Source organism: Caloenas nicobarica, chromosome 2 (assembly GCF_036013445.1).
Source record: "Caloenas nicobarica isolate bCalNic1 chromosome 2, bCalNic1.hap1, whole genome shotgun sequence".
In the NCBI taxonomy this organism is placed as follows: Eukaryota; Metazoa; Chordata; class Aves; order Columbiformes; family Columbidae; genus Caloenas; species Caloenas nicobarica.
In genome coordinates this window covers 198,269-213,688 of record NC_088246.1, presented here as the reverse complement: position 1 = coordinate 213,688, position 15,420 = coordinate 198,269, and the positions used below count along the sequence as shown (strand labels likewise).

General features: G+C 50.6%; 1 protein-coding gene across 1 annotated transcript in view; it reads left to right on the top strand.

Annotated features, from left to right (window-relative positions):
* The first annotated feature begins 6,748 nt into the window (after positions 1–6,748).
* SMARCD3 (SWI/SNF related, matrix associated, actin dependent regulator of chromatin, subfamily d, member 3) overlaps positions 6,749–15,420 on the top strand; it is a 98,977-nt gene continuing 90,305 nt past the window's right edge. The window contains exons 1-2 of the mRNA XM_065627663.1: positions 6,749–6,896; positions 9,451–9,644. The gene's annotated coding sequence lies outside the window, so the exon portion shown is untranslated. The remainder of the gene's footprint in view (positions 6,897–9,450; positions 9,645–15,420) is intronic.

Genomic DNA, 15,420 nt, shown 5'->3' with positions numbered 1-15,420 from the left:
CATCTGTTTGTCTTCCTGACACATCTGTGACTGACATACCTGGGTAAGAGTCACACTGAGCCTGTTCTCCAGCTAAACTGTCCCAGCTCTCAGCGTCCCCTGTTGTGATAGACACTGATTACTGAGCCATTTTCACAGCTGGATTTGCTCAGTCTGTTCCCGTGAGCCCAGCGCTGCAGGGGTGTCACCTGGTGCTGCACAGAGGGATGGTCGCTGCCCCTCACCTGCTTCAACGCTCTTCTGCAGCCCAGACTGTGCCTGTGCTCCCAGGGAATGCTGCTGGCTCATGTTTAACCTGTCCATCAGGACCCCACTGATGTTTTCATTGCAAAGCTTCCAGCTTTCCAGCATCTTCCTGGCCAATACCCTGGAAATCACAGGCCCAGGCCCTGAGGTTAACTTGGGGATTCAGCATGATGAACGGTGAGTGTAACTCACCTGGTTCAAGGCTGCACGAGCGCTGTTTAAGGAAAGATATTGTTTGCTGTACTCATGAGGTGGAGGTCTGGTGTGAGCAAAAGAGATGCTGAAAGATTAGAAAGGCTTCAAAAGAAGTATTCTAGGTTGGGAATATTGCTTCAAATTGGATAGAAATCTCAGATTTGTTTATTTTAAAAGAGATGTCTTGATTATATTTACATAGGAAGAAGTCACATCTCTGCTGAGTGTCTTGCTGGGATGTGTGTTTGTTGCTAAGAAAACCTTCAAAAAGTGAGAAAAAGGGAAGCTGGCTGGGAAACACTCTAGTTATGAGTGGCTGTTTTGCATGAGGAGGTGCTGATCCGCTGTGATCCCAGCAGGAAAGACATTCCAACTGTGTAAGGTATTGTTTAAAATATGATGTATTAGAGCTAACACTATAAAGAGAATAAAACACATAATCTTACATCCCTTAGATGCAGGGAACCCAGGTGGTGTAGCATTGAACGGGCCTCTGACCCACACGCTGCGCAGAACCCCTCTGTGGAGCAGAGCCTTCCGTTTGGCCATTAGAGCTATTACAGGATCACAAGAGAACAGCTCTATTCACCTTTTGTACTGTCAGACAGAAAGGATGTTTCATGAAACTTCTTGCCTCACTTTTAGATGAAGGCGAAGGCACAGCAGTGGCAGAACCACGGCATGGACTGGGACACCGCAGTGGCTGAGGTTGAACTGCGGCCGAGGGTTTGTGCAGAAACACGGGCCCCAATGTCACCCCTGCGCACTGTGTGGTGTCACCCTGTGCACCGTGCAGTGTCACCTGTGCCCTGGTCACCCGCTCCTCTGTGTACAGCAACTGTGCAGGCGGGATCACAACGGCAGAGAGGACAGTGCAGGAGCTGCTGCTGCCGCTTGCCTGGGTGCTGGAGAGGTTGTCTTCTTGAAGGCAGAAGAGACTGATGCATGAACTACAAACTCCTGGTGCCAGAGAGGATGCAGAGTTTGTAAATGCAAATTTTAATATCGTGTAATCCCCAAGGAGAATTCCCAGAATCATTGTTCTAGATCACACATGTGTAAGGACTGGCAATGGACATGGGGTGCTGTAGAAAACTCTGTGAACAAAGCGAGCAGTCTGGTGTGGTGCACCCAGGTCGAGAGAATAAACACTGAAAAAGATGCGTAAATGAATGATCAGGAAACCTCCCTCTGTGGTGATGAAATTGCAAGGGATGTAGCACTTGGAGATATCTGATGTAAAACAATCTGCTGCAGAGAAAGTTTTGAAATGGCATAGGGCAAGCTGGAATTATTAGTGAGTCCTCATTAGAGAAGAAAGAGAATTGTGGGAAACAGGATAGTGAGATTTGATGGGCTGTTACGTACACAAAGATGTAAACCAAAAAAGTGGAATGGACCGTTGTTTGGTAAGTCACTGCCTGTGTCAGTGCATATAAAACAATGATGCAATGCTACACAGAACCTGAAACTCTTAAAAGCATCTACTGTGTTGGGAGAAAACTGAGGAAAGCTGGAAGCTGATTTTGTTATTTAAAAGCCAGGTGTGTGGGAAAGGGAAGGCAGGAAATGCTGCCAGCAAACTGCTGAGTCCATAACTGAAGATTCTGGTTTACTGATCATAACTCTGCATTCCAAGGTGAGATTAGGCTGGATGAAAGGAACGACTTGCATCTTACAGGCACACAGGTCAATTTTCACAGTTATGCTCGAGCTGGACTAGCCTGGGGACAGTAAACTAAAAATGCAACAAGGCAAATGCTGTGAAGAGGAAAGAAAAAAAATCAAGTGTTGAACAAATTGACTCAGTGTTACATCCAACAAGAAAAATGTTAATTGCTCTTTACGGATACCTAACGTGAGACTATAAGCAACTGAAGTCAGAAATGCTAACTGATAAGGAAATCGGTGTATTTGGCATTACTGTGTAACTAGTACTAGTCAAGGTAGTTACATAGTGAGTGAGACCTGGCAAACGACTTAAGCCTTTGAAGTTACATGCTGAGTTAAAGATGATCGGACAGCTCTGAAAATCCCTTTGATTTAATACAATGGTTTAACTGTTAAACAGAAACTTACAGAGCAGCGAGCAAATCATGTGAGTTAAGGACTGGCTGGGGTATCAAATTGGAGCCAGTTGTGGGATTTGGGTCCTAGGGGGACAGTTCTCCAGCCAATGTTGTTTGACACTTAGTAGATGATTTGGAAACAAATGTAAGATCTGCACTGATAAAATCTGCGGTTATGTAAAAAATATGTACAGCAAAACCCAGTCATAAACATAGGATAACAATGGAGAAGAGTGTGTAGCGGAGTAAGGCTATTCAAATAGATTTTGTCTTAAAGCAGTCAAGTGCAAAATCATGTGCTTGGGGAAATGAAGGCATATCCCTCCTCCAAAGAGGACTGTATCAACAAAGAACCCCCCAAACAACCAAAAAAGGTAAGTCTGGACTGTATTAATGCACAAGCAGCTTAATTTGCCTAGGACCCACTATTTTAGACGCTAAAATACAGAGCTATCCCCGTGCTGTAAAGTTCACATTTTAGGATGAAGACATGATAGAACAGCTTTACACAGGTAGATGGTCTAGGGGAAACAGATCTTGTTGATGGGAGACAGCAATAAGACCCCAGGTGGCATAGCCATTTTTTTTTTTAAGACTTCAAGGGAACAGAGAGGAAAAGAGAAAAAAATGTATGAGAGGTTCACAAAGTTTATCTGAAGATTGGAAGAAATATTTCACAATGATATGGAGTTTTTGTAGCAATAAGGTAAGGGGTAATGGCTTTAATCTGGGTTTAGTGGTTTTAAACTAAAAGAGCCTAGATTCAGATTAGGTATAAGGAAGACCCTTTTTACACTGAGGTGATGAGAGCCTGGCCCAGGTTCCCAGAGAGGTGGTGGCTGAACCATCCCTGGAGACATCCCAGGCCAGGCTGGACGGGGCTCTGAGCAACCTGGGCTGGTGCAGATGTCCCTGCTCATGGCAGGGGGGCACTGGGGGGGCTGGGAAGGGCCTTCAACACAAACCAGCTGTGATTCTGTGAACTCTAATTAGTTAGAAGGTTGTGAGGTGAGAGAGCGTGGGTACATTTATTGAGTAGAAAGGCTGGATACCAAAGAGATTTTTAATTGTCTAGGAGTAAGGGACAACAACAGCAAAACTAACAGCTTTAAACTGCAACAGATAATTCCAACTGAAAACATGCATATGCTTTTAGTTATGAAGGTGATTAGCTAGTGAAATGGCGTGGTAGCTTTTCCAGTATGTTACCAGTTACTTGGTTTGTGTAACAGAGATCATTGGAGGCCCACATGGAATTGCTTGCCATGTGTAAGTGGGCAGAATTAATGGTCCTGCATGGCCTTAAATGTCATGACTGTGGATATATAGTGGATGAAAGTTGCAAAAGAGAAATCCATCAAAGGCTGTGAAACACAAAGCCAACACCTCTGTCACAGCAGGTCTGAATCACAAATCACTGTGAGCTGGGAGAGCTTTCAGGGACCCATCGCTGTGTGTCTCACTATTGTCATGATCTTTTATGGGCATTCAGTATTGGCCACTGTCAGGAACAGGGTAATTGAGCCAGTGTACTTATGATTTGACTCGGTACCACCATTTCTGTGTTATTATCTGCAAAAAAGGACTACATCTTTTTCAAGGACACACTTTAGTTCAGCCACACATTATAAACTGCATGAGGATCATGATACAGAATTAATAGACTACAATGGGGCCATGGGTTGGCCAGGAAGACAAATTACCATGACTGTCATCTTTGACCTTGCAAAACTGAGAAAATGCACACCCTGGTTAGCTGCCTGTTGTGCCTCCAGCTGCTCTTACCCTGTTGTGCTCCGGTGTGTGTACTTTTGTGTCTACTTCACTCTCTTTGGGCTCCATGTCTGTGGACGTTTTTCTTCCTTGTCTCAGCTGTGGTTTGGGTAACTTGCTCTGTTGGGTGTCCTAGACAAGCTTACTTACCCTGTTGGAATAGTCTTTGCTGATCCCAGTGAAAAAAATGTACCATATATGTTACAACCACAGGAAGCTTTTGTCCCAGCTGCATTTTCAACTTCAAGAAACGGATTAAAATAGACTCACCATCTTCTCACCTATGAAGGACCTGCCACTCTATTCCTAACTAAAAGGTACACTTAAAAAAAAAAAAAGAAAAGAAATATGGATGTTGTGAACTCAGATATTGTATCTGCTCATGGTGTCCATCAGTCTCCAAGACTGGACCATAAATGCTGTGACTGCCATGTGGGGGGCTGTGTACCCCACCTCACCGGGGGACCCGCAGGGGTGGTTTCCCCTCCCTCGCTGGCCCGAGCAGCCCGGTTGTCTGTGCGGTCCCACCGCAGCCACCACTGGCACCACGCTGCGTTTCCTCACTCCAGAGCGGTTCTCGGCTGCTGCTGGCGCTCCGAGGAGCACGAGCCCATCTCTTGCAGGTGGTCCAGGCCGGGGTTCCACAGGCCAGTTTTGGAGCTGCTGTTGGTCAGACCAGATGACCAGACACAGAGGATGATACAAGGTGCACATTTCCCCAGCAAAAGCCAAGTATTCTTGCTTAAATCCACCTCATAATCTTTACAATATTTTTTTTCAGTTTTCATATTTACAGCCTTTTTGAACACTTGGAGTTGGTAGAATTGCTTGGCTTCTGCTCATCTGATACTCCTCTTAGACTGAGTTGTTTCCTTCCACCCTTTTCTCACAGATTCTTAGAGCATCATGCAAAATTATTCACTTTCAGTGCTTGTCCTGTAAAACTCCCCTCTTAATCCCTCATTGTTTGCAGTGCTGCTTCAATTTATGTCAGACCCTCTTCAATACTTCTTCAAGTTATTATTTGAAAATGTACTTTGTACGTACCTCCCACTGGATATTCACAAAATAATTTTCCTTTTCCTTTCCCGTTACAATTGGCACAGTACAATGAACCACCCAACCAGTATCCTCATCCTCCTGGAACTTAGAAGCTCCTTAAGGGTGTGCAGAACAAGTGTGCAAATACAGGACAACAACTCTCTGTACAGGCCGGTTTCGAATTTGAAATGTCACAGCTGCCTCAAAGCTCCCCCCCCGTTCACTCCCCACACACGGTTCGTTGGGGTTCACATCACCGCGGATTCTCACGGAGTCTCGGTGAACCCGCCCGAGCCCGCTCCCCGCGGCAGCGGCGGCCCCGGCCCCAGGTGGGTCCGCGGGCCGGGCCGGCACCGGCGCCGCCGCCAGAGGAGCGGCCTGGGCGTGCGCTCCGTGCCGGACCCGACCCGCTCCCACGCCGCACGGAGCGGGGCCGGCGCGTCCTGCCGGTACCGGGCCGGGGGCGGAGGCGCTGCGGCGGGTCAGCGGAGCTGGGGCGGTAACGGGGGCCCTGGCGGCGGGTGAGGGGCTGTGGCGGCGGGGAGCGGCGGGGAGTGCGGCGGTGCGGGGCTGTGGCGGTGCGGGGGCTCTGGCGGTGCGGGAGCTGTGGCGGTGCGGGGAGTGTGGCGGTGCGGGGCTGTGGCGGTGTGGGGGCTCTGGCGGTGCGGGGGCTGTGGCGGTGCGGGACTGTGGCGGTGCGGGGCTCTGGCGGTGCGGGAGCTGTGGCGGTGCGGGGAGTGTGGCGGTGCGGGGCTGTGGCGGTGCGGGACTGTGGCGGTGCGGGGCTCTGGCGGTGCGGGAGCTGTGGCGGTGCGGGGAGTGTGGCGGTGCGGGGCTGTGGCGGTGCGGGGGCTCTGGCGGTGCGGGGAGTGTGGCGGTGTGGGGGCTCTGGAGGTGCGGGGGCTCTGGCGGTGCGGGGCTGTGGCGGTGCGGGGGCTCTGGCGGTGCGGGGCTGTGGCGGTGCGGGGGCTGTGGCGGTGCGGGAGCTGTGGCGGTGCGGGGCTCTGGCGGTGCGGGGGCTGTGCCGGGGGGTGAAGGGCGCTGTGGCGCCGAGGCTCGGTGGGGGCAGGGGGCGGGGGGCCGTGGCGGCGGGAACGGTCTGTAGTGGCGGCCCCGCAGCCTGTCCGGCTTTCCCGCGGCTGCCGTGGACGCCGCCGACGGCCGGGAGGGAGCGGATCACGGGCGGCGGGGCCGCGCCGGCCCGAGGGCTGGAAAGGTGCGGGCGCTGCCCCCGCCCGTCCACGGGAGGAGCCCCGCGCGGCACCGCCCCCGCAGGGCTGGGCCGCGGCACGGGGCCCGCGGCCGCACCGGCCTCCCGCCGCCGAAGCAGCGGTACAGCGCGGCGCGCCGGAGCGCGGCCGGGCTGCGGCAGCGCCGGCCTCGCCCCGGCACCGTCTCCCCGGCGCTGCGGGCGGCCCGTCCGGGCCCGCGCTGCCGCTCCCGCGCTGGCCGCGCAGGCCGCACTTTGCAGACGGTCCCTGCGCCGCTTGCGCAGCGCCGCGCACGCGCCCCGCGCTGGGACGGCCGCCCCGGTGCGAGCGGGAGAGCGGCGGGAGCAGCATGGACGGGACGGTGAGCCTCGCACGGGTCCGCCGCCCCGCCGGCCGGCCGGCTCGGCCTCGCCGCGGCACTTGCTGTGGCTGCGCCCCGCGCACCTGCGGGAGCTCTGGCTGCGGGACAGCCCCGCCAGGGCACTGCCCCCGCCGGCGGCGCCGCCGGCACCGGCGCTGCGTGCAGGGCGCTCCGGACCGGCAGCCTGGCGGGGTGCGGGCAGCGGCCCCCGCGCCGCGCGGCGGTGCCCCCTCCCGCGGGCCCGGTGCAGCAGCCCGGCGGCGGGCGCGCCGCTCGCTGCGCTCTTCCCCGCGGGTCCGCGGTGCTCCGGTGCAGCCGCCTGCCCGGCCCCCGCCTGTCCCAGGGGTGCCCTCGCGTTCCCGTCCCATCTGCGGTGGTTTTGCCGCCGCGCAGGGACCCAGCTGGCTGGGAGGGGCAAGCGGAGCGGGGAAGCCCCGTTCTCATTTACCACTCCCAAATGCGGACTGCAAGCCCCCGCGGGAGGCTTTCCCTCAGCAAGGACTGACTTTCCTGGGGGAGGCACCAGGACTTGTCCAGCCTGCCCTGACATGGTCCGCTGTAGAGGGGGGGTCATCTTCTTAACGCTGTGTCCCTGGAGACAACCCACACACAGTGCTGTCCTGGCACTGACAGCTGTCTCCAGTGCTCTAGGAACAACCAACCCTCATGCAGGAGGTCGCCCCTTTTGAGAGAGAGAATTCATTTTGCTGCCTCTAAGCTGCCCCTCAGCACTGTTTTCAGAGCGAGATGAATAGTCCTGGGTACTCCCGCAGGACAAACTGATCCACATCGGTAGGTGACTGATGCTCTGTATGGCCTTCCAGAAGATCTTGACTTCCCACACGGGCAAACCATCTCACTTGTGCACCATCAGCTTGCTGCTGGAGGTTACTGCTCCTCCTGTCCCTGGGCTGTTCCTCTGTCAGTGTGGCTGGTGGAGAGACCCTGCATGCACATTGATGCTGGGGAAGACAGGTAGAATTAAATGGGAGACTGAGGAGAAAGCAAGGTCCCTCACCAGTCAGCACAATCAGGGGTGCGTTTGTGCGGTGTCCCTGCCTAGCGCTGTCAGCACTGCCCTTCTTGCAGGGTCTGGCTTCATGCTACTGCCCAGCCAGGGGCTTCCTGCAGCTTCCTAAAATAACCGGTTCCTCTGTGCTGCCTCAGGAGCAATCAACAATCGGCTGTCTTCCATGGGGTCACCACCACGAGAAACCAGCCACTCTTCCCTGGCAGAATCCTCTGTCCGTGAGGAAGAAACTCCCAGCCTGGCCTTGCCCCTACGGCAGGGTGAGATTCCCCATGTTTCCAGCCTTTGGTTGCTCCTCCGCAGTGATGTTCTGTCTGTACCCGTGCACTCTCCTGGCCCAGCCCTTCTCACCTGCGCTGCCTCCATTGCCGTGTTCTGCCTCAGCCGCTGCTTTCCTGGGCTCTGTCTCCCTTGGCTTCAGCTCTATTTTAGCACAATTCACCATGATCTTCTTTCTGCCCTTTGTTCTTGCCTTATTTTGACCCTGCTGGACCAAGATCCTTGTCACTGCCTCCGATGGAGTTGTCTGCTCTTGTGCTGACCAGCACTGCCTAGACTGGCACTGTAGTGCTCATATTTCCCTCTCTCGCCTGTTTGTTCTTTGAGCAGTTGCTTCTAACTGCATGCCCAGGTATGAGCTCACACCTGTGAAAGCTGTGAGTGCTGGTGTTCACATCTGTTCTGCTGTAATGCTGCTTTTCTTCATCAGCTGCAGTGGAGAGCTGTCAGAAGCAGCAGTGCTTTGTACACACAGGTACAGCTGCTCGGCTCCTCCCGAGGAGCAGCTCCCTTCTCCTTGCCCTGGCTCGTCTTCTCTGGGACCGATCACGAATATGAAGACGCTGAAGCTGCCTGACTCTACCCTAGATCTGTGGGATCAGTAGTTCTCCCAGTCTGCAACATTCTCACCACCTTACCAGGGCAGCTAACAATGCCTGCTGAAACACTGGAGTATTCTGATATCCATTAGGGATTTGATCTTTTAAGAATGAAAGCCAGCTGACTTGATTAAAGTTCCTGAACTGGCCTGCTTTCCCAAGGATTGCCAGAGATGTCTGATGGCAGAAATATAGTTGAGAACGTCTATGTAAGAAAACACCCTTGCTTCTTGGTTAGGCCAGGCAAGTTCCAGGGATCACTTCCAAGCTGACCACCCTCTAGTTCTCATCAGAGCGTGCCTCAACATGTTGACGAGTTATAGGCAAGTGTTGTACTTCCTTCATGTTTTCTTCTTTCTCCCCGAGCGCAAGCTGGCTCCAGTCTGGAGGCTGAGCAGTCTGTTAGGATGGGCTAGTGCCTGGGCAGGAGCACTGTCTGGGTATCATGGACACGCGTCTGTGTGTAGCTGCCTGGAGAGGTCCCCAGGCACTGTGTCACTTGCATCCTGCCTTGGCCCTCTTTTTTTTTTTTTTCTTTTCATTTGTGCTGCTTATGAAGTGTTATGTGGGTTGGTGCTGTTCTAGGAAATTTTATTTATATTGTATATTGCTTCCCTCACACTCAGTATGTACTTTCTCTTTTCAGAGCTGGATGCAAATGCGTCCTTGGCCTGCTGTCCTAGAGCTGTTCCTGCTTCACGTCAATGAGAATATCTGCTGCTAATTCATCATGACATAATATCTGGTCTCCTGCCCCATCCTGTTGGATAAGTTTCCCGCTTCCTCTTGGTTCACACACATGTGACTCCGGGCGTTCACCAGCTGCCCAGCCCGGTACAGGTAGGTTTTAGCCCTTTGAAACGTGACCTGTTCTAGGTGGGAAGAATGTGTCCGTGGCTTGTACTGGGACTGGAAAATGTTTCCTTTGGACATATGAGAAGTGTTATTTTGTGAAATAAGTCCTGAACTGCCTGCTTGCTGATACTGACCTGAACTGGTCCTTCTACTCGCCAGCTGCTTCTGTGACAGACTCTGCTGGCGCTGACCAGGCAGGCTCAGAGCGAGGGACATTAGAGAACGCAGTTGCTAAGAGCAGGCCTGGGAGAGGACGGAATGACGAGCAGGAGGAGTAGCAGGTATTCGTTGTGATAATTCATTACTCCATTAGCTACAAGTAAATGTGATTAGTTCTTGTCAGACGGTTATTGATTTTCAGGGTTACATGCTTCTCACACCAGGTTTAAATTAGCATGGTTAGCTCTTCCCAGCTGGTAGACTCCCCCAGTAGTTGCTGTTGTTGAATACGCAGTGATCATCTCCGTGATAGGGCACTTGAATCTGCCACTCAGGTCTTTCTTTTCTGCCACTAGTTCCATTCTTGTTGCTTCCACTGGTAATATCCGCCTGTATCCATCTTTTTTCCCAGTCAGTGCACAGTATGCCTCTAAGGGACTTTGCTTTTCCCACAAGTGGATTGGTGCCTTTTCACCTTTTAAGCCTGCACAGATCATTTAACTGATACTGTAAACTGTCTGGTAGAAAAATGCATTCTATTTTGCATTGGAAATAAATAGGCTAGGTTATAACTTTTTTAAATTTTAAGACACATTAGGCTTGTTACTGTCATTTGACTTGGCCCTTTCACGAGCATAGTGCTTAGCCTGCTGCAGCACAGTCACAGACCTGGCCGGGTTTCTGCTGCCTCTGGCTTTTCACTTCTGGCTGAGCTGGGGAAGGTCTGTTACAGAGACATACCAGCACTAGCCTACCAGTCATCACTTACATGAATTGAAGAACCGTCTTGTGCCGAGTCAGACCAAAGTATCCTGTCTCTGGCTACGTTGTTTCCCTGAAAGTAAGACAGGCTCCACTGTTTTTCCTCCAAAAGATATTTACTTTTTAACATGTATAGCTGCCTGTACACTATTTAAATTGACTTTTTAAAATGAACTGTAACTAGGGCTTGTTTTTGGAGTAGGGCTTATATTTCGAGCCTCCTCAAAAATCCTGAAAAATCGTGCTAGGGCTTGTTTTCAGGGTAGGTCTTATTTTTGGGGAATCAGGGTAGTAATGGATCTGTGGACAAAGAATAGGAAAATGAGGCACATGCTGAATCTTTTTTTTTTTTTTTTTTCTTTCACATACCTTTTAAGTTTTGCAGTTATGGAGTCAGCAGTTTGGAGTAAACAATGTTAGAAAATCCCCCAAATTCTTAGGTCTGCTGTTCCAATGTTCTCTTCGTTGGAAGGAGTTGTTCCAGTTTTCTGTGATTGACTTTCCTGTGGTTACATTTTCTGTCACTATTCTGTCTTTCTGTGCTCAGTTGAATGTTCTCCTCAGTCCAGGGAGGACTGCAGGACCATTCACTTTGGCGTTTTCCTAAAGGCTGTGGGTACCTGTATCCAGTTTGCAGCTGTTGCCGAGTAAGGGTATGTCTTTGAGAGAGTTTGGTAGTTCTCCTCGCTCAGGTTCCGAAGGATAGAAGACTGAGGTATGAATGGGAGCCGTTTGGCAGAGGGAGAGGCCAGACGAAAGAGGGGTGGCCACAGATGCTTGGTAAAAGAAGTTGGAAGCAAAACCAATGAGAATAATAACCTCCTAAGCAGGAGACGCATTTGTTATTTTTTTAATTTGTGTTTACGGGTGGTGTTGGGTTCAAGACGACCACTGAACGCCAGGCAGCAAATGTGGCAAAAGGCCCTTTCTAGTTGACGTCTGGGAAGGTTTCTTTCCTTTTCAGTTCTGATACCCCACTCCATTTCTTTCTGTTCCTGTAACTATCACGTGCCATGTTCTCTGTGCTGACTGACTTGTTAAGAACCCACTGATGTTAAGGCAGAATGTACCTGGTAATGTCTATTCCTGCAGAAAGTCCACAGCCCTCGCTGGAATTGGAAGAGCTTGTGTATTAAACCCCTTTAGCTTCTTGATGAAAGGTGAGGCGTTAACTTTAACCTCCAGTGCTCTTAATCACCTGGAGCTCTCTCCTCTTTCAGTGCAGTGTTGCCACAGGGGTTTCCAAACAGGGGGCTTGCTGGTCTCCCCTTGAATTGAATAGAATTCCAGGAACCTCGCTTTTCTGGAAGGGTGCAGTTGGAGGAATGCGATGATTCTTAATTTAAAATGTCAATGATTAAGAGTTCTGGTATTATACCATGGGAGTTATCTAGGTTTTTCATTTATACAGAAGTGTCCCAAGTGCATAGAAGCAAGCAATTAAGTACGACTTACATGGGTTTTATTCCAGCTCACAGTTGTTGCTGTGTTCTCCCTAATGCTTTCATAATGTAGACAGTGGCCAGCAGGTCTTGTTCAGGAGATGTTGCTCAGAGGTCATCAAGTGAGGTGTGCTGATTTTTGTGAATTGACAGCCTGAGATGCCCTTGTCACATGTTTCTGATATTCACTGAGTAAACATGAAAGTCACAGTGATATGGTCGTTCTTGTACCCAGAGGTGCACTGGCACCTCGATGCTGGACAAGGGTCCCAGGAATTTATGAGAGCTGTTTTGATCTTCCTTCCATTTCTTTGAAATCTCTCTATTCATTAATTCCAGCGCTTGAGCAACAAACTTGTCTTTTCCTTTATAGCCTTTGATAGTCCAATAGCCTTTACTGTTTTGTGTTCTCATCGTAATGGCGATGTCTGTGTTTGTCCGTGTAGTTGTCCCAAGCCAGCGACAGAAGCATTTCTCTTTGGGTATAACTATCACCATGACTTAGAGGAAGCCCCCAGCTGCTGAAGAATCCGCCCGCTCCAAGAATGTCGGCTTCAGAGTCTAATCAACATTGTATCTTTTACTTTTTACCCTGAAATTTGGCACATTTTCTGCCCATGAATGAATTTTTAAAATAATTTGTTTGAAGACAATTCAGCTCCTTTCAAGATCCTAAACTGCAGAGAAGAAAATGCAATTTGCCAATCCTATATTTTCAAATTTATAGGCACAGCTATTGCACTGAAGTGGGAAATTGTATAAACTTTTGATAAGCATGTGGCCTTCGATTTGGAAATGTACTCGATGATGTGAAAGAAATTGGTCTTCGTTTGGTGAAATCGCAAGGCCTAACAAGGCATAACATTCAGAATTTATAAATTCGTTATTTTTACGTATTAAAACCAGTCATTTCTCTCTGACAAAATCTGTATGATTCATGGCAGCTGCAGAAATTTACAATTAAAAGCTGATGTCTAGAGGGAGAGCAAGAACTGTATTTGCAGCTGTTAGGTCAGCGAGGAATGATTTTTAGATGTTACTTGTAGATAATTTTTTAAAGCTTTCCATTTCCGTGGTAGAGAGGGACATACCGCAAGGTTACGTAGGTGTTTTATTCTTGTTTTTCCTTCTTTGAGATCCTAGGGCTAACCACATAGTGACTGAGCTGGTGTGCTGATCAGACTCTATGTGGACAGTGGCCAATACGAGCAGTTGCAGCAGAAAGTGTGTGGTTCCTGGAATGACAGAGTGATTTGGGTTGGAAGTGACCTTTAAAGATCATCTAGTCCTGTTCCAGGGTCTCACCGCCCTCATGGTAAGAAAACGTCTTCCTTACGTCCAACCTAAACCTACTCTCTTTCAGTTTAAGAGCATTGCCCCTGACCTGTTGCTGCAGGCCTTGGTAAAAGGTCTCTCTCCATCTTTCTTATGGGCCCCTTTTCAGTCCGGAAAGGCCGCACTAAGGTCTCCCGGAACTTCTCTCCTCCAGCTGAACCCCCCAACTCTCTCGGCCTGTCCTCCCAGCAGAGCTGTTCCAGCCTCGGGTCATTTCTGGGGCTCCTCTGGCCCCTCTCCAGCAGCTCCACGTGTGTCCTGTGCTGGGGACCCAGAGCTGGCCCAGCACTGCAGGGGGGGCTCAGAGTGGGGCAGAGGGGCAGGATCCCCCCAAACCTGCTGGTGACGCAGCCCAGGACACGGTGGTTTCTGGGCTGCCAGCACACGTGGTGGCTCATGTCCCATCTCTCATCCCCCAGCACCCCAAGTCCTTCTCCCGGGGGCTGCTCTGAACCCCTCCATCCCCAGCCTGGACTGGTACTGGGGATTGCCCTGACCTGGGTGCAGGACCTGGCACTTGGCCGTGTTGAACCTCATGAGCTCCACGTGGCCCCGCTCCTCCAGCCTGTCAGGGTCCCCCTGGTTGGATCCCTTCTCTCCAGCCCATCAGCTGCACCACTGAGCCTGATGTCGTCTGCAAACATGCTGAGGGTGCACTCAGTCCCACTGTCTGTGTCCTTAATTAAGGTACTGGTCCCAGTATGGACCCCGGAGGGACACCACTTGATACTGATCTCCATATGGACATTGAGCTGGCAGCTATGTAAAGACATTTTGCTTAGAACACAAGAATTGTTGATCCCCATGTTCAAGAAATCAGGTGAGGAAAGTGGGACACCAGCATAGCTGAGTCAGAACCTCCTGTGGAAACCAAAACACAAGAGGGAAATGCCCAGGCAGTGGAAGCAGGAACACGCATCCTGGGAACAGTGTAGGGGTGCTGCCCAGGAGTGTGGGGATGGGATCAGGAAAGCCAAGGCACAACTGGAATTTGCCAAGGGATATGAAGGATAATAAGAAGGGCTTCTACAGGTATGCTAGTCAGACAAGGAAGACAAAAGAAAATGTACCCTGCAATAAATGAGACAGGGAATCTGGTGACAACTGACATGGAGAAGGCTGAAATACTCCGCAACATTTTCCTCCGCACCTCCACCTTTTCAGTGGCAATTGTTCTTCCCAAATCTCTCGAGTCCCTGAATCTCAAGGCAGGGACTAGAGGAATGAAGTCCCACCCATCGTAGGAGGCGATCAGGTTCTAGAGCATCTGAGGAACCTGAACATACACATGTCCATGGGTCCTGAGCAAACTGGCTGATGGTGAATCTGGTCTCTCCCCAGTAATCTGCATTCATCAAAGAACATCCTGTGACCGTAGAGGCCAAGACCCGGCATCAACGGCAGCCGTGGAGCCGGGTGTTGACCTGCGTGGTCGTGGTTGTTCACAGATGAAGGGATCTTGTGGCTAAAAGAGCCTTTTGGATCAGCTGATGCCTGTATGTTACTGAGCACTCATGGACTTCCCTTTGTCCTTGCTGTGAGCCTTATGCCTTCTAGAAAGACAAGCCACGGTTTGGTTGGCCAGTGTAAATTGCAGGTGGAATATGCTGCCTGTAGAGCCTCTGTCACTGGAGGCTTAAGAACTTACACAAACATCTGTTAGGAAGGGTTTTGGCAGGTCAATACTAACTTGGGGCAAGGAAGGATTTGGAGATGTTCTAATGGCCATGCTAGCCCCACTTCTTTGATTCTGTAAATACCTTGTTTGTGATGGCTGGACTGTCCTGAGGGCGAGGGGTGAAGGTTATAACAGCAGGAGAGTGTCATCGTGACTGTCTGTTAGGAACGTGATCTGCCCTCTCTCCTAATGGAAACGCGCTGTGTGGTAATGGTTTATCTCATGTCAGCTTTTGTCCCCTTGTTCTGTCTTTTTTTTCTGTTTAATTTAAAATCTTTTCATCACTTGGGACTTTGTGTTTGTACTTACATTGAGTGTACTTAAACATCATCGTGCTTGTCTCTAAACTTTAGTTCATTAAACATGTTGCATTATTTAAATCTTT